We start from the raw sequence: 21,578 nt of genomic DNA, 5'->3' as shown, positions 1-21,578 counted from the left end.
CTTATGTCAGATTTTAGGAGGAGGTCAGCATTTTATACAGAAGAATTTTTTTTGCCACAAATTATTTTTTTTGTGCCTTGCTTTTCTAAAATTAAATACTCTCTGTCTGAACATTGTTTCTCAATAATAATGGTAATAGAAATAATTTATACTGGGGAATTTTTCACAAGATAGATCTCAGTATATTCTCATAAAATCTTGTGAGGTAGCAAGTATTGTTTTATTTTTTGATGGCTCAGGACATTGAAGGTCGGGCGAATTAAAAAGTCTTTTTAATTCTCATAGCAAGTCAATGGAAAACCCATAATTTGAGTTCATGGCCGGCTTCCCAGCACATTGCTCTTTTCATCAGCCTTGTATATCATGTGTTGATTGCAATGGAGCAATGATTGAAAGTCCCCACAAAGGTTACCTTAAAATTGTTTTATTGCTTCAGCCAAACTGTTTTGTCAAAGTCCAATGCAGTGGTGTGTGCTCATGTGCTTGCTCTACGTTGATCCACCAGCAGCTTTGTTTGGCACAGTGTTAAAGCCCTTGCTTGTAAGTGGAAACATGTGCCCTTTCTCATCTCCTGAATCCACTCTCCCCTCATCCATTCAGCTCCCTCTCCTCTGGATCCTGCCATGTCTAATGAGCTTACAATTATTTTTAAACTTCTTTCCATGAGGTTGTATCTGCATATCACCTGGGGGAGAGAATGTAATCTCTGCAGAAGTTAAACTGTGGGTCATGTGAAGAGCAGGAGATGGTAAGAAGGAGATATTTGATGGAACTCCCCATGGAAATGTCAAGCTCAGTATCACATGTTTACCTGACTCCAGATTTTAGAGCTCATGTTTGTGCTAAAACCAATCAATGATAAGAGTTCCAGTTTGGAGAAATTTTTCTCTCAGATTAACAAACAAAGAGAGGGAATTGGGAGGAGAAATTGAGGGATAGTGGGAGGAAAGAGAAGAAAAGAGATGAAGATCAAAAAGAGGAAAGAAAAAGAATGGAAAGAAAAGAAGAGGGGTGCCTGGCTGGCTCAGTTGGCCAAGCATCTGCTTTCAGCTCACATCATGGTCTCCAGGTCCTGAGATTGAGACCCATGTTGGGCTCCATGCTCAGCTGGGGGTCTGCTTCTCCCTCTGCCCCTTCCCACTGCTCCTGCTCTCTATCTCTTTCTCTCTTACTCAAGTAAATACATAAAATCTTTTTAAAAAAAATAGAAAAGAAAAAGAAAGGAAAAAAAAGAAAAAGGGACAGGGCTTTTTGTGCATGCATATTTTCTTGCTCTTAAAAATACATAGCTCAACTAACAGAATTCATTTGGCCAGGGAAGATGCTTTTGGTTAGAGAATCAGTCAATTTCATCTGTCCATCGAACTTAATTTGCAAATTCATATCAGAATTATTCCTGGGTGGATAATTGTCTGACCAAAGAAGTAGACAAGAGTATGGTATATTCCTGTTGAAGCACGACAGAATTACATGTGAAATAACGATGTGGATATCCACTGAGCATCACATCCTTGTTAGGAGCAGATGAAGTGCACACGCTTGAGGTTCTATCCAAGGGAAGGAAGGAGCATCACATAGCCCTGCTCCTCTGGTCTCTCCTCTCAGGAAGCACCATCAGCTATGTCAGTCCAAGCCTGCGACTCACTGATGCCCCTTACACCCTCTTCTGCACCAGCAGAGGAAAGTAAGAAACTACTTGGGAGGTAGATGGGGAGGCCAACTTGGTTCTCTTCACCTTTCTCCTCTTTCTCTGCTGCGGCATCTTGCTTCAGGCACCCATTCTGTTTTGCCAGCATAACTGCAATAGAAGCTTGACTCTCCCTTTCTCCCTAATCCTGCTGCCTAGATCTTTCCAAAACACATATATGTTAAGGTCCCAGGATAAAATTCAGAGACCTGAACGCAGCTTGCAGGACCAAGCGTGTGAGTCAACCTCCACGGAACTCTCCAGTCCGACTTTTCATTCCTTTGCATTCCACCTTCCTGTCAAAATTACATGCCATTCCAGACAGGGCCACATTTTCGTCTGTGCACGAGCTGCTCCTTCTGCAGGATAGTCTCCACTACTGTTTCACCTGGCTAGCTTTTATCTAAGATGTTAAATATATTGACATAAAGTTATTTATGGTATTCTCTTAGGATCCTTGTAATGGCTGATGGATCTCAGGAATATTCTCTCTTTCAGTCATAGCTTTGGTTCATTGTATTTTTCTTTTTCCGTCTTGCTTGGACTTCATCAATTTTTAAGAATCTTTTCAGAGAATCGAATTTGAGCTTGTAAAGTTTTCTGTATTGTTTTCTACTTTATATATTTATGCTCTTTAGTATTTCCTTTCCTCTTGAGGCCTAATTTGCTCTTTTTCTAAGACAAAAATTTGGATTATTGACTTAAAACCTTTTTTTTTATGTAAGACTTTAAAGCTTTAAATTTCCCTCAAGAACTTATTTAGTTTAAACCCACAAATTGTGATGATATACTTTTAATATAATTCAGTTTGAAGTTCCTCCACCCCATCCTTGCTTTATTGACATGTAATTTACATAAAATAAATGCACCCCTTTTAATTGCACAGTTTGATAAGTTTGGCAATTCTATATAATCATATAATCATCACCCAAATAAAAATATACACTGTTTATCCCCCTCAAAGAGTCCCTCTTGCTTCTTTGAAGTTCATGTCTTCCTTCAATTCTTGGTTTCAGAAATTACTGTTCTTTCTGACACTAGAATTTTGTTTTTCCTAGAATTTTATATAAAAGAATCATACTATATATAGCATTTTGGTGTGACTTATTTCCCTTAACATGATGTTTTCAGGCTCATTCAGGCTATGTATATTGATACTGTGTTCCATGATAGTGCTGAGTATTTCATAATGTGGACTCATCAATTGGAATTCAGTTGTTTCAACTTCTGTGAATAATGCTGCTCTAATATTCATATAAGGGTCTCTATGTGGACATATCTTTAATTTATCACTTCAATATCCATGAATGGGATTGTTCAATCAGATGATAAATTTATGTGTAAACTTCAAGAATGCTACCATACTGTTTTCCAAACATACTGTAATGGTTTGTAGGTCCAGTAAAACTGCATGAGAGTCCAGTGGTTCCATATTTCCTCACCAGCACTTGCTACTGCCAGTCTTTTAATTTTAGCTATCCTAAAGGGTATGTGGTAGGATACCACTGTGGTTTTAATTCGCATTCCCCTGATGATTAAAGATGTTGAGTACATTTTCTTATGCTTACTTGTCATCTGTGTCTCTGCTTATGTGAAGAATTTCTTCAGGGACACCTGGGTGGCTCAGTCAGTTGGGTGTCTGCCTTCAGCTCAGGTCATGATCCCAGGGTCCTAGGATGGAGCCCTACGTTGGGCTACCTGCTCAGTGGGGAGCCTGCTTCTCTCTCTCCATCCACTTGTGCTCTCTCACTGTCTGTCGAAAACAAAACAAAACAGAATAAAACAAACAAAAAGAATTTGTTCAAATCAATCTTTTGCCAAATTTTTCATTGGGATCACTTACTATTGGATCACAAGAATTCTCCATAGATTCTGGGCACAAGCCCTTTGATAGACATATGCTTGGCAAATATTTTCTCTCAATCTGCAGCTTGCCTTTTAATTTCTCTCATTGTGTCTTTCTAAGGGTATTCAGTTTTAATTTTGTTAGGATCCATTTATCAGTGCTGCCTTTCATAATTGGGACTTTCTGTGACTTATTTAGAAAATCTTTTAAAAAATCTCTGATTAGCTCAGTATCACAAATATTTTTCTTCTATGTGTTTATGAGTCTTATTGCTTTTATATTAAGATCTATGATCTATTTTTAAAAAGATATATTTGGGATCCCTGGGTGGCGCAGCGGTTTGGCGCCTGCCTTTGGCCCAGGGCGCGATCCTGGGGACCCGGGATCGAGTCCCACATCGGGCTCCCGGTGCATGGAGCCTGCTTCTCACTCTGCCTGTGTCTCTGCCTCTCTCTCTCTGTGACTATCATAAATTAAAAAATAAAAAAATAAATAAAAAAAATAAAATAAAATAAAAAGATATATTTATTTATTCATGAAAGACACAGACTGAGAGAAAGGCAGAGACATAGGCAGAGGGAGAAGCAGGCTCCCTGCGGGAAGCCCAATGCGGGACTCGATCCCCGATTCCGGAATCACGACCTGAGCCCAAGGCAGATGCCCAACCGCTGAGCCACCCAGGTATCCCTGTTATCTATTTTTTAAAAAGATTTTATTTATTTATTCACGAGAGACACAGATAAAGAGGCAGAGACACAGGCAGAAGGAGAAGCAGGCCCCACGCAGGGAGCCCAATGTGGTACTCCATTCCAGGATCCCGGGATCATGCCCTGAGCCAAAGGCAGACACTCAACCCCTGAGCCACCCAGGCATCCCGATGTATGATCTATTTTGAGTTCATTTTTGCTTATAATTTGAGGCAAATGTCAAAGTTAATTTTTAAAAAGCCTATAGAGATATACAATTGTTTCAGCATATTTTGTGTAGGAGACTATCCTTCCCATATTGAATTACCTTGGCACTTTTATTGAAATTGTGGGTGTGGCTCTATTTCTTGATTCTATTCCATTGATGTAATTGTTTATTTTTAAACCATTTCCATACTGTCTCAAATACTATAGCTTTACAGTAAAACTTGAAATTGGATAGTGTAAGGCCTCCAACTTAGCTCTTCATTTTCAAAACTATTATTGTTCTTCTATACCTTTGCTTCTCCTTGTAAATTGTAGAAGCAGATTTTTAAGTTCTTCAAACAAGCCTATTGGGACCTTGATGTGTATTGTCTAGAATGTATAATCAATTTAGGGAGAATTGCCATCTTAGTGATCTTAAATCTCCTAATCCATGAATATGTATATCTCTCCTTTTATTTAGATCTGCTTTTATTTCTCATAGCAAGGTGGTGTAGTTTTTAGTGTAGAGATCTTACGCATCTTTTAGTAAATTTATCCCAAACTATTCTTATGCAAATCTTAAATTAAATAGTTTTAAAAATTCAATTGTTCATTGTTAGTATGTAGAAACACAATAGAGTTGGTTTATTGAACTTGTATCATGCAATTTTATCAGATTCATTTACTAGTTCCAGAAACTTTTCGTAGATTCTTCAAAATTTTCTATATACACATCATTTTATATATAAAGAGAACGTTGCTTCTCCTTTTCCAATCTGTATGCTTTTTTTTATTAGTTTTTCTTGCTTATTACCTTGGTGAAGACTCAAGTGAAATGATGAATAGACACAGTGAAAGTAGTCAGACATCCTTATCTTCTTTTTATCTTAAGAGAAACCATTCTGTTTTCATACTGAATATGATGTGATCTGTAAGTATGCATAGATATTAAATCAAGTTTAGGAAAACAGTATTTTTCATAATTGGTACTGAAATTTCATGAAGTGCTTTTTCTGCATCAATTGAAATAATTGGATTTTTTGTCTTTACACTGTTAGTGGTGAAATATATTATTTTATTTTCAAAAGTTCAACCTCATTTGGTCATAAAGTATGATCCTTTTTACATATTTCTGGATTTAATTTGGCAAAATTGTGTTAAAGAATTTAGCATTTCTGTTCACATGGCATATCAAAGTGATGTCTTTTAGTGTCAGTATAATGCTAACCTTGTTGACTATTGAGCGTTTTCCTCTGTTTTCTAAAAGAATTTGTTTAAGATAGTCTTATTTCTTCCTTAAACATTTAATAAGAATGACTAGTGAAGACCTCTGGTCTAAAGTTTTCTTTGTGCAAAAGTTCTTAATTTTGAATTTAGTTTCCGTAGCTAATACAGAGATATTTAAATTCTCAATTTCTTTTTTGGATCAGGTGTGGTAATTTGTGTTTCTTAAGAATTTTTTTAAGATTTATTCATTTGAGAGAGAGAGAGAGAGAGAGAGCACATTTGCACCAGCAGGGGGAAGGGCAAAAGGAGAAGGAGAGAATCTCAAACAGACTCCTCAGTGAGCATGGAGCCCAATACAGGGCTTGATCCTAGGACGCTGAGATCATGACCTGAGCTGAGACCAAGAATCAGATACTTAACTGCCTGAGCCACCCACACGCCTCTCTTAGGAACATTTTTTATTTCATTTAGATTGTCATAGTTATTGGCAAAAGCTGTGCATAACACTGTCTTATGATCTTTTAAAGTATGACTATTTTTATTCATTTATTTATTTCAGATATTTTCCAGTTTTACTAAGATATAACTGACATATAACATTGTATTAGTTCAAGATGTACAAAATAATGATTTGATGTAAGTATATATTGCAAAATAATTACCACAAGTTCAGTTAACATCCATTACCTCATAAAGTTATAGTTTGTATGTGTTTGTGTGTGATTAAAACTTTTAATATCTACACATCTAGCATCTTTGAAATATACAGTAGAACATGGTTAACTGTAGTAACCTTGCTGTACATTGTATCTCCAGAACCTTTTCATCTTATAATTGGAAGTTTGGGGCAGCCCGGGTGGCTCAGCGGTTTAGCGCCGCTGTCGGCCCAGGGCGCGATCCTGGAGACCCAGGTCGAGTCCCACGTCGGGCTCCCTGCATGGAGCCTGCTTCTCCCTCTGCCTGTGTCTCTGCCTCTCTCTCTCTGTCTCTCTCTGTCTCTCAGTCTCTCTCTCTCTCTCTGTCAGTCTCTCATGAATAAATAAAATCTTTTTTAAAAAAGTAATTGGAAGTTTGTAACTTTTGATTGCCTTCCCACATTACTCCCATCCCACCCCTACCTCCCACCTCTGGCAACCACCAATTTGTTTTGTTTCTATAAATTTGGATTTTTTAGATTCCACATATAAGTGAGGTCATACAGTATTTGTTTTTCTCTGTCTGACTTATTTCACTTAGTATGATACCTTCAAGATACATCCCATGTTATCATCACAAATAGCAGGATTTCCTTCTTTTTGTCACTAAATAATATTCCATTGTGTATATATATACATATATATATTTATACACACTATATACACACTATATTTCCTTTGTCCATTCATCCATAAGTGGGTACTTAGGTTTTTTCCATGTCTTGGCTATTGTAAAAAAAATGCCACAATAAACAGGGAGGTAAGATAGCTTTTTAAGATAGTTATTTTATTTCTTTTGGATAGTTGTTTTATTTCTATACCCAGAAGGGGATTATTGGGTCATCTGGTAGCTCTATTTTTAATTTTTTTAGGAACTTCCCAATTGTTTTCCATAGTGGTCACACTAATTTACATTCCTACCAATAGAACACAAGAGTTTTCTTTTCTCCATATCCTCACCAACACTTGTCATCTCTTATCTACTTTGATGGTAGCCATTCTAACATGTGAAGTGATATCTCATTGTAGTCTTGTTTTGCATTTTTAATAATTGTAGAATATAAAATCATGCCCCGTGGTTATGATATTGGCAATTTGTATCTCGTATACAATTTTATATTTTTTATAAGTTGTAGTTATACACATTGTTCCATATATTTATAAATTGTATTAATTTTTATAAATTATATTAATCTTTTCAAAGAGACACTTTTTTCTTCTGTTTAATTTATATTTGATTGATTTTTTGCTTTTATCTTTATGATTTCCTTTCTTCTGCTTATTTGCTTCTTTCCCTAATTTCATAAGATTGGAATGCAGATCTTTGATTTTTAGGTCTTGTCTTTTCTAAAAAAGTATTAAAAGTGATAAATTTCCCTCTAAGCACTGCTTTAGCTATCAACCACAAATTTTGATGTATTACATTTCCATTATCATTTAGTTCCAAATATTTTCTAACTTCCGTGTGATTATTTTCTTTAATTAATGTCTTATTAAAATGTTTAATTTCCTAATATTTGGAGTTTTTCTAGATACCTTATGACTATTGGTTTCTAACTTAATTCTGTCATATTTGGTATGATTTCATCATTTTGAAAATCTGAATAGAACTTGTTTGTGGCTGGATATATTCTCCACCTTGACAAATGTACTATGCCATATTACATTTGAAAGGATTCTTCTCATATATTCTTTAAAATATCTGCTGTAGGGATCTATAAATGTCAATTAGGTCAAGGTGTTGATAGTTTTATAAAAATCTTCTGTATGTTTCTGACTTTATATTGTCTAGGTTTTGAAAAAAATTTTCAAGAGGAGTATTAAAATCTCCAACGATGACTGGGGAATTATAATTTTTGTCTACAGTATTTGCAAATTTTGATATCAGGCACATAAACATTTATTACTCTTACATGTTTCTGATGAATTGGCTGATTTATTATTATGTAATGTCCTTCTTATCTCTGGTGACATTCTTTAAGTCTTTTTTTTATTTTTTAAAGATTTTATTTATTTATTAATGAGAGACACACAGAGAGAGAGAGAGGCAGAGACACAGGCAGAGGGAGAAGCAGGCTCCATGCTGGGAGCCCGATGTGAGACTCGATCCCGGGTCTCCAGGATCACACCCTGGGCCGAAGGCAGGCGCTAAACCATTGAGCCACCCCGGCTGCCCTCTTTAAGTCTTTTTAAAATCTTATTTTAATTTTGGATGCGTTCCTTCTATTCCATTATTTGCAAGATTTTGATAAAGGTTGTCATTAATTTTTTTAGATATTTGGTAGAATCCACCAATGAAACCACGTGGTCTTGGGTTTTTCTGTGCTGGCAGATTTTTAATTCCTAATTCAACTTCCATTCTTGTTATTCATCTAAGATTTCCTACTTCCTGGATCCAAGATTCATGATTCAATCTTAGTAACTTGTAAATTTTTAAGAATTATCTGGGTTTTTTTTTTCTAAGAATCTTACTGTTAGTATATATTTATTTATAGTAACCTGTTATCACTCTGTATTTCTACGGTTATCTGCTGTATTGTTTTCTCTTCCATTTCTCATTCTGGTGTTGTTGTTGTTTTTTTAATTGGAGTTCAATTTCCCGACATGGGATAACACCCAGTGCTCATCCCGCCAAGTGCCCCCCTCAGTGCCCGTCACTCAGTCACCCCAACTCCCCGCCCACCTCCCTTTCCACTACCCCTTATTCGTTTCCCGGAGTTAGGAGTCCCTCATGATGTATTGTCACCCTCACTGATATTTTCACTCATTTTCTCTCCTTTACCCTTTATTCCCTTTCACTATTTTTTATATTCCCCAAATGAATGAGACCATATAATGTTTGTCCTTCTCCAATCGACTTATGTCACTCAGCATAATACCCTCCAGTTCCATCCATGTCGAAGCAAATGGTGGGTATTTGTCATTTCTAATGGCTGAGTAATGCAGCCATTTTGGTTTTTGAGGCTTCTTTAATTTTTCTTAGCTAATGTAGCTAAAGCGTTGCCAATTTTATTTTATCTTTTAAAAAGAGCTGCCATTACTTTCAGTGTTATATTATTATTTATTATGGTCCCTTTTATTTTTTCTGATTTGTCATTGTTATTTCTTTCCTGTACTAAATTTTAGCTAAGTTTAATCATAAGCCATCTTGTTTTATAGCACAGAACAACCTCTGACTATAAGAAGACAGTTTATAGCCACAATAATAATAAATATAGAATTATTCTGAAAAAATCTTATTTTAAGATAGCCACTGCAGCCTTCTTATATCTCTGTTTTCATGGTACTTTTCCTTTTGATCTATTCAATTTCAATCCACTTCTGTCTTTATATTTAAAGTGCAGCTCTTCCAGATAGTATATGTTTGGGTCATGCTTTTTTTAAAATCCATTCTATCTGTATATTGTAATTGAAGTGCTTAGACCTTTATTTATTAATATGTTTGTAATTGGATGTGTCATTTTATTATTTGTTTTCTATTTGTCTTTTCTGTATTTTGTTCCTCTGTTCCCTCTTCCTGATTTTTCTTATTTTTCAGAATTACACTTCTTTTTCTTTTTTAAGATTTTATTTATTTATTCATGAGAGAGACACACACACACAGAGGCAGAGACATAGGCAGAGAGAGAAGCAGGCTCCCTACAGGGAGCCCGATGTGGGACTTGATCCTGGGACTCTAGGATCATGCCCTGGGCTGAAGGCAGGCACTCAACCGCTGAGCCACTCAGGCGTCCCACATTTTATTTTTCTTATTGGCTTTTTAGCTGTACATCTTTGCATTATTCATGTTCGTGGTTGTTCTAGGGATTGCAATATATATATCCCTAATTTGTCAGAGTTCACATACATTTATGCATTAAAGCTTCATATAAAATATAGAAAATGTACAACTATACAAGGTCCATATTGACATATTCTGATCCTTTATATTATAGTTATTATATATATTACAACTATATTATATATAGTTATTATATATATTCAGTTATTATATATAGTATGTGGTTACAAACCACATAAGATAATGATATATTTTGCTTTAAACAGTGATATTGATTATAAAGAAATTAAGATGAAAAAGCAAAAATCAAGTCTTTTCTGTTTACTCAGACTGATGCTCTTCTGTGACCATTTCTGATGTTCTTCATTCTTATTTGTGGATCCAGGTTTCCATCACTTATCATTTTTTCCTTCAGAACTCCAGCCTCAAGGGTTTCTTGCTGTGAAGATCTGCTTGGACTATGTACTCTTATTTAATTTCTCTTCATTTGAGAATGTCTTTATTTCTCCATTAATAAAGTATATGGAATTTTGGGTTGAAACTTTTCTTTTTTTCTTTCAGCACTTTAAAGATGTTGTCTCATTATATTAATTGGTTGGAATAATTAAGTTCTAGTCTCCTAGCAAGAATTGATAATTACATAATGTGATAGAGGTGCTAATTATCACTACAATGGCAATCATGCTCCATTATACAAATATATCAAGTTAACATATTGTACACACTAAATTTACACAATGTTATATGTCAAATATATTACAACTAAAATAAAAAGATGTTGTACTCTCTGCTGGCCTCCATAGTTTCTCAAAGATATTGACTATTAATTGAATTAAATAGTTCTCTCACATGTAAAGTGTTCTTTTCCCCTCTTACCACTTTCTAGATTTGCTCTTTATATTTGGCTTTCATTACTTTGACTTTACTGATATCTGTTTCTGCAAATTCGCTTTGGCAAGAAACAAAACTTTATGCTAAACAACAGCCAATATTGATTCCTTTACTGGCTAGAAAATAAAACATATGGGGTGAGGCCAGGTTCAAAGGAGAATTTTATTAAAACTTTAAAGAGCAGATAATTTAAATGCTATTGAGATTGTCCAAAGCAGAATCTTTATATGAAGCAAATATAGCATTGATACCAAAATCTAATTTAAAGTTTAACATAAAAAAACTATAGATCAATATCACATATGATTATAATCAGAATCTAACAATACATTAAAAAAAGTCACCATCATAACCAAGTTAGTTTTGCTCCATGATTACTCAACATCAGGAAATAAATTAATATAATTTGTCAAATTTAATGATGTTTAAGGAGAAACTCCATAAATCATTTCTGCAAATATAAAGATATTTGACACCTCTATCTTTGTAACAGCGCTATTTACAATAACTGAGATATAGAAGCAGCTTAAGTGTCCATTGATTGATGAGTGGATAAAGATATGATATATATTTTCTATTTATATATATAAAATATGTAGTGGAATATTATTCAGCCATAAAAAGAGGACATAAACAAAAGGTTCACAGAAAAAATAAATTTAAATGTCCCTTATAGATGTGACAATATATTGTCATACTCATGATAAGAGGTTGAATATTAAAATCAAGATAACATTTGTCCTCTATTGAATTTGCCAAATCCAAATGTTTGATGCACACTCACTTGACAAGGTTATAGAGAAACAGATACTCTTACACATTACTGGAGGAGAATAAAATATTACAACTCTTAAGGAAGGGAGATTGGAAATATCTATCAACATTACAGATACGTTTACTTTTTAAGTCAAGAAAACCTGTCTCAGAATCTGGCCTTTGGTTACAGTACAAAAACAAAATTGCATATGCAAAAGGATGCTGCTTGCAGCATTGCTTGCAATAGAAGAGACTGTACAGCAACCAGTAAACTGAATAAAATCTAACACATTCACCCAAAGAAAAAGAAAACACTAATTTGAAAAGATAAATGCACCTCTATGTTTATTGCAGCATTATTTACAATATCTAAGATAGAGAAGCATCCCAAATATCCATGGGTAGATGAATGGAGAAACAGGGTGTATATATGTACAATGTATACATATGTATATGTATAGGGTGTAGGTATGTACAATGAAATCAATAGAAAAAATAGAATAAAACTTTGCCATTTGTTACAACATGAATGGACATAGAGGGTACCTTGCTGAGTGAAATAAGTCAGAGAAAGGCAAATACCATATGATTTCACTTATTTGTAGAATCAAAAACAGAACAAAGAGCAAACAACAAACAGACTCATAAATACAGAAACAAACTGGTGGTTGCCAGAGGGGGCCTGGCAAGGGATGAGCAGAACTGGTAAAGGGGACTAAGAGGCACAAATATCCAGTTATAAAATAATGAAGTTATGGAGATGAGAAGTACAGCATAGGGAATATAGTCAATAATATTGTAATAACGGTGTATGGTGATAGACTACACTCACTGTGGTGAGCACCGAGTAATGTATAGAATTGTCAAATTGTTGTAGTGCACACTTGAAAGCAATATAACATTGTATGTCAACTATACTTCAATAATTAATATTAAAAAAATAAACTCCTAGATCTTTGCTTAGTAAAAAAAAAAAAAGAAAGAAAGAAAACCCTAACACATTCATATATTGGAATACCATGCATCTATCAAGGTAAGGAGGATTTCTACATACTGCTATGGAGAAATCTCTAGAATACATTAAGTGAAAAATAAGCAAAATAAAGAACAGTAAATTCTATCTTTTTAATAAGAAAAAGGATGAGAATATTTATTCATATGTGCATAATGAAATAATATAAACAGAAACTCAATGACGACTTAGAGTGGACCAGAGGGCAGGAGTGGGTGTGGACAAGGAGAGCACAATGCTGCTCAGTGTACATTCTTACATGATTCTGATTTTTGAGCCATGTTTAAAAAAATTTTGAAGAGAAATGCAAGAAGATCCAGGGAAACAGAAAAATGTTGTAATCTGGCAACATATAGAAGCTTCTGTCCTACGGTTCTCTGAGGTGGTAGCATGTGGGGGAATCTTGCCTGCCAGGAAGGTGGGACTGGGTCTGGGGGGCCAATGTTCATAGGGGTGGCAGCTGGGTTCCAAGCCATTTAGAACAGTCAGAGCATTAGCCCAGTTTATCTTGGCCTTCAGCATGGCCTGATTCCACTCATTGTCTTGGCTCTCTAAGGTGGTTGCTCGGGTCATGGAATTGCCTTGGGAAAAGAAGTAATAGGTTATCCAGACCTCCAGCTTCCTCTCTGTGTAACCTGGCCCTGTGAAGGTCTCAAGGAAAAATTAGCAAGTGTTTCCACCACTTTTCTTTGAAGGGCGTTTCTATAATTACCTTTTTTCTCTCAGGAAGACAGTTCCATTGCACCTCATCTATATTTGGGTTTCCTAATTCCATTGGAGATTTTATGAAAATAGTTTGGACAATGCAAATAATTATCCTCTTTGCTGACGTTTCAATGAGGGAAAGATTCTTAAATGATTCCTTTAACCAGAACTTAAGTTGGATATGGAGGCACACCCACAAACATTTCCCTTGGTAAACTCAGAGACACAGAGTAGAGGGTTCACCCGCGTTGTGCTTGCAGAAGCATATTGATCTTTCTAGGCAATGGGACCAAAGAACCACTCGTTCTGGAGTCTTCCTTCAGCTTTGAGCCCAGCATCACTTTTGTTTGTTTGTTTGTTTTTTTAAAGATTTTATTTATTTGACAGAGAGAGAGAGAGAGAACGCTGGAGAGAGAGAGAGAGAGAGAGAGAGCTCCACAGGGAGCCCAATGTGGGGCTCGATTCCAGGACTCTAGGATCATGACCTGAGCTGAAGGCAAACACTTAACTGACTGAGCCCCCCAGGCGCCCCCCAGCATCACCTTTGAATAGGCCATATCCTCTATTACCCATAGCAGTGGAGAGCAATATTGGAGCTGACAGAACCTATAGAGCTGTCCCAGGGCCAGGGAGCTGATGTCCCTGGGGCCACATAAAAGTACCATCCACCCAGACTCAAACTATGCAGCAGAGAGAAGAGGAACAGTCTTCCTCTCTCTGTGCCAGTGGTTTGAGGGTAACCGTGGAGAATATACTCACGTTGTGGAAGTCTGGAGGCAATTGGTTAAGATGACTTGAGTGTGATAGGCAGAGAGAGGCCTCAGTATTATTTTTATGAATGAATGTTCCCTCAGGACATATGACCAGAGGGAGGGAGGTTCTTCCCAATGCAATTGGATATGAGACCAAGAGAATAAACAAGGAGGGGCAATGAAAATACATGTACAGGTGTACAAAATCCCTCTGCGTCCCAGTCACTGTGGCCTCTAGCTCCTTGCTACTAGAAGTGTGGTCTATAGGCCAGCAGCCTTGAGCAGCCTTGACCTCACTAGGGAGCTTGTTAGACATGCAGAGCTTTGAAGAGCTTCAGACCTGTCTCCAGATCTGCTGAATTAGAACCTGCATTTTCACAAGATCCCCAGGTGATTTGCATGCATCTCGAAGCTGGAGAAGTGCTGCTCTGATGTGCAGGTAGAGGCAGGTGGAGGCTCAGTCTCCCCAAGCTCTGCCTTTTAGGCACTCTTGTATGTTAGACACCTCCCTGGCTGGGAGTCTTGGTCTACTCCATAGGTGCCTGTCCCTGTTATGGGAGCCACTGAAGCCATAGGATGGGATAAACACCCTTCTGTTACCATCCTGTCTACACAGTTGGCCCAAAGTAGAAACACCAAACATTTAAATAAAGCAAGTGCCTTTATTTTAAACATCAACTTTATTTTAAAAATCAACTTTTTCTAAAGTGGTAGGGTAATGAAGTGCTATCTAGAGAAGTGAAGAAAAAGACTGTTTGCATAATATAATTATGAAAATTCTAATTCGAAACACTCCCTAAAATAGGAGAGGACAAGTCAAAATTCTTAGCCTCTTACACCGCACCTCTTTCAAGATTCTCCTCTGCAATTCTGTCCACCTGGACAGGTGGGGTGGGAGGCTCTCATCTTCCCTTTACCCCTGAAATGAGCCAGGCTTGTGATATTCTTTTCAAAGTTGTGGATTTCAGTTGACCAGTAAGTGATGTTAGTGACTCAAAAGCCCCTTGTCAGTGGTGGAGATGATCTGATTTGTGGCTTTGCTTTCACACGATTGTGAGCTGCAAACAGATGAGGCCTCTAAGTAGGGGTCTTATTAAAATAGCCTGTCTTGGAGAAGGTAGTTCAGTGTGAAGGATAAGAGCACTTTATGGTGCTAGACCCCCTGGGGTCCAACCCTAGCTCTAGTGAGATCAGCACCTGGTAAGCATTGGGTAAGTACCTGCTATCATTATGGGAGTGCAAATAATTTCTGAAAATGTTTCAGAATGGTGTTGCCTTGTGAATTTAAAGAGCAATTTGTCATGATTAGCTTGGCGTCTGGTGCAGATATACAAACAGTAAAAATAACAGTTATGCTTAAGAACTGCAAAACTCTCTGAGCTATGTAGAAAAGAAGTCAATATTTCTTGGTGCTTCTTCCTCAACCCCAATCTCCTGACTTCACATGGAAGCATCTGAGCATCATGAATTGCTTTGAGAATTGACACTGCTTTCCCATTGTTTCAATTATCATTTCACTATGACAGTGCTCCTTTCCTATTGCAAACATTTGTCAAATGGGGCATCGTTGTTAATTTCCTTTTTAAAAATGATGGTGGAATAGTGGAGTTGGCATGAAATAATTCCATATAATTGTATAACTCTAAGGAATAGAATCAAGGACTCAAAAGAGCTATATATGGATTGGCAGAGAATTTTGGCATTGGTGTGTCTATTTTGAAAGATATGCTAATTGTAATAAGGTCTTTTTTGTTCAAGGGTACTTAAAATAGCTCTCAGTAAATTTGGGATTATTGAGAATAATATTCTAGAGTCACTAGATAGTCTGTGTGGCTAGTCAGTCCTGGGATGGTGTCCTGCGGTGTTTATCTGCTAGCATGGCTTCAGGAATCATTGCCAAGCTGTTTAGTTTAGTCTGGATATTAAGAAGATGGGAATCTTATCTTGAAATGTATCAAAACTTATAAAAATAGGGAAATTTTTATCATCACCTCAGGTGGAATTTGTGTGCTAGAACTCACCAAAAGAGAGAGAGAGAGAGAGATTTATCATAGCCGGTAAAATTTTTGTGTGGGTCTAGAACAACTTTAGATTTTCTATGAAATTTAGAAAGTTTTTTTTTTTTTTTTTTGGTCTTTAAAGTGGAGGGCTAGGAAGTGCAATCTAAAGTTGTAGCAAAAAAAAAAAAAAGCTCGTTTTTTAGCAAAAAAAAAAAAGGGGGGGGGTCATTATTATTTCTTCCAGATTTTCATTCTGCATCATTCATTCTTCAAATATTTATTACTGTGTATCAGTGGTCTCAGGGAATCCAATGAATAATGTACTTATGTTCTCTGTCCATTTGGAAGCAACTGGTTTGTCATGGCTTGAGAGGGATAAGTATAGGGTGGCCTGGAATTTGGGGGCTAAATAACAGGTACATGATGGTATAATTAACTGAGCTAGAATAAACCAAAGATGACAAGACTTTGGGGTGGAGGATGAAGAAGGGAAATCAAGAATTCTATTTTTCACATATTAAGTTTGAGATGTTCATGAAACTTTCAAGTGAAAGGTCATAAAGACAGCTGAATATGTGAAGCTAGAGATGATATTTGATGGAGAAAGTAATGGGTTCATTATCACATTTAAAGCATTTAAAGCAATGGAACTGAACAACATGCTAAAGAAAAAGTATGTAGAAAGAAAAGAGATCCCCAAACTAAAATCTGAGCAGCCCTAAAATTTAGAACTTGGCCAAGTACAGTAGCTCAATAATACCTAGGAAGCCAATGACAATTGTTGGATAATGTTTAGGATGTTTTGTTTTGAGTTTGCTCCCTTGGAATTTAAAAATATTGGCCTTTAAAAAAAAGATTTTATTTATTTATTCATGAGAGACACAGATTGAGAGAGAAAAAGAGAGAGAGAGAGAGAGAGAGGCAGAGACACAGGCAAAAGGAGAAGCAGGCTCCATGCAGGAAGCCCAACATGGGACTCAACCTTGGGTCCCCAGGATCAGGCCCTGGGCTGAAGGCAGCGCTAAACCGCTGAGCCACCTGGGCAATCCCAGTATTGGCCTTTTTGGAGCAACACAGAACAAGTTTGTTTCTTTTCAAGTAGATGAAGAAGTCTCCTTGCATGTTTTCTATTGGGCTTCTCTCTTTCAGTCTAGAAATATCCAAATGCCCTAGAACATGGCTAAGAAGCAGCCATCTCCCAAACCTTAATGTTCCAGTTTGACCAGCCAGCCATCTGCAGGACTTCTAAGCAAATGCAGAGTGATATGGAGTAAAAGGAAAACAGATGAATTACTTTCAAAACCCACTGCTGTGGTCTTAATGAACCATGACTGTGGTTATAACTAAAGCATGGAAATGGTCTTCTAGAAAAAGCCATAAGTCTAAAAGGGCACATTCTATAGTCAGTTGTGCTTCCAGCAGCTTAAAAAATATGGAGTAGGAAGGCATTCTTTGGTGACACTAAAGCAACTACATACTAGCTGGACTTTCACTGTAATTAAGACAGGCTGTTCATGTTTCCTTGAGTTCATGACTCCAGCTAACTCATCTGTCTTTGTCCAGTCCTGGTTTTGATTCCCATTTCACAACTCTGATTTAATGCATTTGTTACTCAGCTATGTGATCTTGTATTTGGAATCCATTAATTGACCTTAGCATCACTCAAACTCTGTACTCAGCTCTCCATTTTGAACATATTTACTTACTACTTTGTTCAGTACTTAGGCACTTACCCTAGGCTTTGGTCTTGCTATCTCCTGACATATATAAAAAAAGTCATATGCAAAAACAGGTATGATGAGTAAAAACTCCAGCCATCAGGCAAAGGTCAGATTTTCTTCTCCTACTTTGTATGAAGCTGGTGACTTACCTGCATTGGCTTGTTTTTAGACACCTCTGCATGTTTGACAGTGCTGCTACCTAGTAATTTTTTGACCAAGAGACAGATGACTAAATAAGTGAAAAGCCTTCCAACCTACTGGGTGGTCAAGAATGGTATCCATGTGGGTACTAAGTATCTGACTAGATAATTGGTTGAGGTGATTCTTCTCAGGTTACCATGATTCAGAGCTGAATATACCTCCCTTTATAATACAAATCTTCACCCAATAATGGGACCATAAACTGGGCCCACTTCTGGTGTGGCTTTTCCCTTTGCTTTTCTATAAAGTACTCTGTCATTGAACCTCCTCCTAAGGATATCATCTACCTTCTTCTTCTTCTTCTCTAAGCAATGGTTTTCAAACCCTGGATATACCAGACTAATCAGGAAGAGCCTTTAAAATATATGTCAGATATTCTTTAAGAGATTTTAATTCAGTAGTTCTCCAGTGAGGCCAGAACTCAACATTTTCTAAAGCTCGTTCTGAAGTTTTCTAAACCTAAGTAACCAGGTTTGGGAACCACACTTGCAAAGAATCCAAGTCAAGGCATAAGGTCATGGCTTTATGGGCTACATCTTCTCTCTGGTTTCACTCTATCTGGTTAACTACTATCCAGTAGTCATGTTGGTCAGTTAGTTCCCACTTTGACCATTAGTACTCTTTGGACCGTTCTGATTCTTAGGTCTTAATGGATTTACTGGTTTCTCTAGACTCTCTGATCCCAGTAACCTTTTGATTCCCTGTCTAGTTCACTGAGAGAAGTATAAAATTTGTTTCTGTAGTTTGATATGTGACAAGGTGCAGTGACTGCACTTATCAAATATCCATGTACTCTGGATATTTCTCAGCCTTCCACCCCTTCCCATGTTCCTAGTTCTATCCAAGAGATTGAGAGACACATGTAATGTGTCTTAATGGCTTAGACCATTAAGAACTGGTGTGACTTTACATCCCTCTTCTCTCTATAACAGCAATCTTGGAAGCCGCATATTGAGATGGCATCACCACAAAATGGAGGCGGAGTTTTCATCAGTGAGTTATGGATGAAGGGGAGTCTCCATGAGTCTCCATCATTGCTCTGTGTGAGCAGTAAATAATTATTCTTCTCTGCCACAAAGATTTCAGGATTAATTTGTTACTACAGCATGGCCTACCCTGCCCAAGACTAAAGAGAAACCATGACTTCTGGGTAAAATGCTTCCAAGAGAACTGAGCCCAAGCCATCACCACATACTGTCCTAATTTCTTGTTCTCTTTTCTTTCCAAATAGCACATATCCATCTACTTAATGCCGCAGAGGAAAAATCATAATAGTTATATGGGACAAAACAGCTGTGCTGAATAGTGAAGAAAGTGTACCTCTCACTTAAACAGTCATTTTAATTCAGAAAAGTCACTTTCAATCATTTTTAATTCCCTTGATGTTTACCTTAACTCTTGTACACTATGCCAAAGGTGGCATACTCAGGCAGAAAGGTGAAATGCATGAAATAGGCAGAAATAGGACAATGGACAATGGTGGGACCTCGCACATGGAGAAGAACAAATAGAAAAAGGCTAGAATGTCTAATGGTAATCCATGCAAATCAAAGAAAAGAATAGCTCTACCTTAAATAAGAAACGGAAGGCCCAAATGACCTGCCATTGCAACTATGACTTGAAGCTGTAAGTACCCACAGTAATTTTTATTGGGTATAAGGGTCATTTTTAAAAAATTTTAGTATATGCATTGCAAAATACTATGCAGCTCTTAAAAATGTGATTTGAAAAGTACTAACTGGCAGGGGGAAAAAACCCAATAAATAAATATATATGTAATTAAATTAACTATATTTATATTTAAAATTACAAAAAACAGTTAATAACGTTAACATGCACTCTTAAATACCAGAATGGATGTCTCTGGGTTGTAGCATTATATTATTCTTATTGACTTTCTTTTATTTTTGTGTCTTTTCCATCTCTTCCAAAACAAGGATGTGTTGTTTTAATAATCAGGAAAAAAAATGTTACCTTAGAAATTGGAATTTAAGAATAAAGAACAAATATATAAATATATTAGCTATGAGATTTTCTAATATTTCTATTTTAGCTACATACTTTATAATATAGTATATTGTGTGTGGTGTATTTCAGTCTAGTAATGGCTATACTAAATTATATAAAAACCAACCTGGAACTGCTATTCATCTGCAAGTTCTGGTTAAGTTGAAATACATATATCTATTATACTTCATGTATTTCAGAAGGAGATTTTGCTGATTTTAATAATTATCATAGCTAACTCACAACAGAGAATAAAGCACAACTTAAAAATACACCAACATGAGTGTAGTTGTAGGTTGCAACAGACAATAAAAAAGATTCTGTGATTACAGCTACCAAAAGAATGCAAATAATGTTTTTTAAAGATTTTATTTTATTTTTTAAGATTTTATTTATTTATTCATGGGAGACATAGAGAGAGAGAAAGGCAGAGACACAGGCAGAGGGAGAAGCAGGCTCCATGCAGGGAGCCCGATGTGGGACTCGATCCTGGGACTCGATCCTGGGACTCCAGGATCACACCCTGGGTAAAAGGCAGCGCTAAACCGCTGAGCCAACCAGGGATCCCCAAGAATGCAAATAATTATGAAGACTTTTGTTCTCCAAGTTTTTCCTCTGTTTATTCATTAGAATGCCTTGGCATCAGAAGTTCACAGCTGGCCTGAGATGGATTCATTAAACTCTAATTTGATTGGGACTTTTGTTTCTTTGTTCTTTGTGTCCCCAGGTGGCAACTTTGGCTGGATATTATAAATATTTGTGCCATGTCAGGTAGAGTAACATAACTTTGCCTATGAATTACGTAATCAGAACACAATTCTCAATGTTAATCCTAAAAAGGGAACTCTAGGTAATAGCACTCTTCTGTCTGCATAATCTTCAGCATGTGAATTTTACTTATAAGCACCAAAGCACTACATACACATTTATGAATGGATGATCAAATGTATATAACTTCCCAGAGCAATTAGGAATTAAATATAAGTTGCTTTTTAAAATGACATAAAAGCTCTCCTAAGTGTTTTTTATCTAAATAATTTAAAGGTTGATTGAATATAATTTGGAGGTAGATAGCAAGATAGGTGGATAGCAAGATAGGAGGAAAACATGGCAAGGAAGATCACTTGGCAGGAAAGAGGAATGCAGCCTAAGGTCAATTAGATAAGGAGAATCACAAAACCATCCGGAAAGGCTTTAAATTAGATATGAAATACAATTAAGACCCAATAAAATCTTCAAAATTGACAATCAAGTATGATTCACCTTGCTATGCTGGTAGGCAGAAGAGACTGTGGAGACAAAAGTGGCTGCTAACTAGATGCTATCACAGCAGTGGCTGCTAGGTAATCCTAGAAGCACAGATAAAGAAATGTTTGGAAATTTCCATTTTGATAAATCTACCCA

At 36.5% G+C, this 21,578-nt stretch overlaps 1 long non-coding RNA gene across 4 annotated transcripts in view; it reads left to right on the top strand.

Moving 5' to 3' along the window:
- LOC112643766 (uncharacterized) overlaps nt 1-21,578 on the top strand; it is a 107,597-nt gene that overhangs the window by 79,467 nt on the left and 6,552 nt on the right. For 2 of the 4 annotated variants that reach the window (XR_007412128.1, XR_007412125.1), the window contains 2 exons: nt 6,213-6,289; nt 10,515-10,917. The exons of 1 other annotated variant lie outside the window; for it this stretch is intronic. This is a non-coding gene — a long non-coding RNA (uncharacterized LOC112643766). Of the gene's footprint in view, nt 1-667; nt 3,835-6,212; nt 6,290-10,514; nt 10,918-21,578 lie in introns of those variants that run through there. One more of the 4 variants, XR_007412126.1, reaches the window with a different exon arrangement.

Source organism: Canis lupus, chromosome 1 (assembly GCF_003254725.2).
Source record: "Canis lupus dingo isolate Sandy chromosome 1, ASM325472v2, whole genome shotgun sequence".
In the NCBI taxonomy this organism is placed as follows: domain Eukaryota; kingdom Metazoa; phylum Chordata; class Mammalia; order Carnivora; family Canidae; genus Canis; species Canis lupus.
The sequence above is the reverse complement of the archived record's forward strand: the minus strand, read 5'-3'. Positions and strand labels throughout refer to the sequence as shown.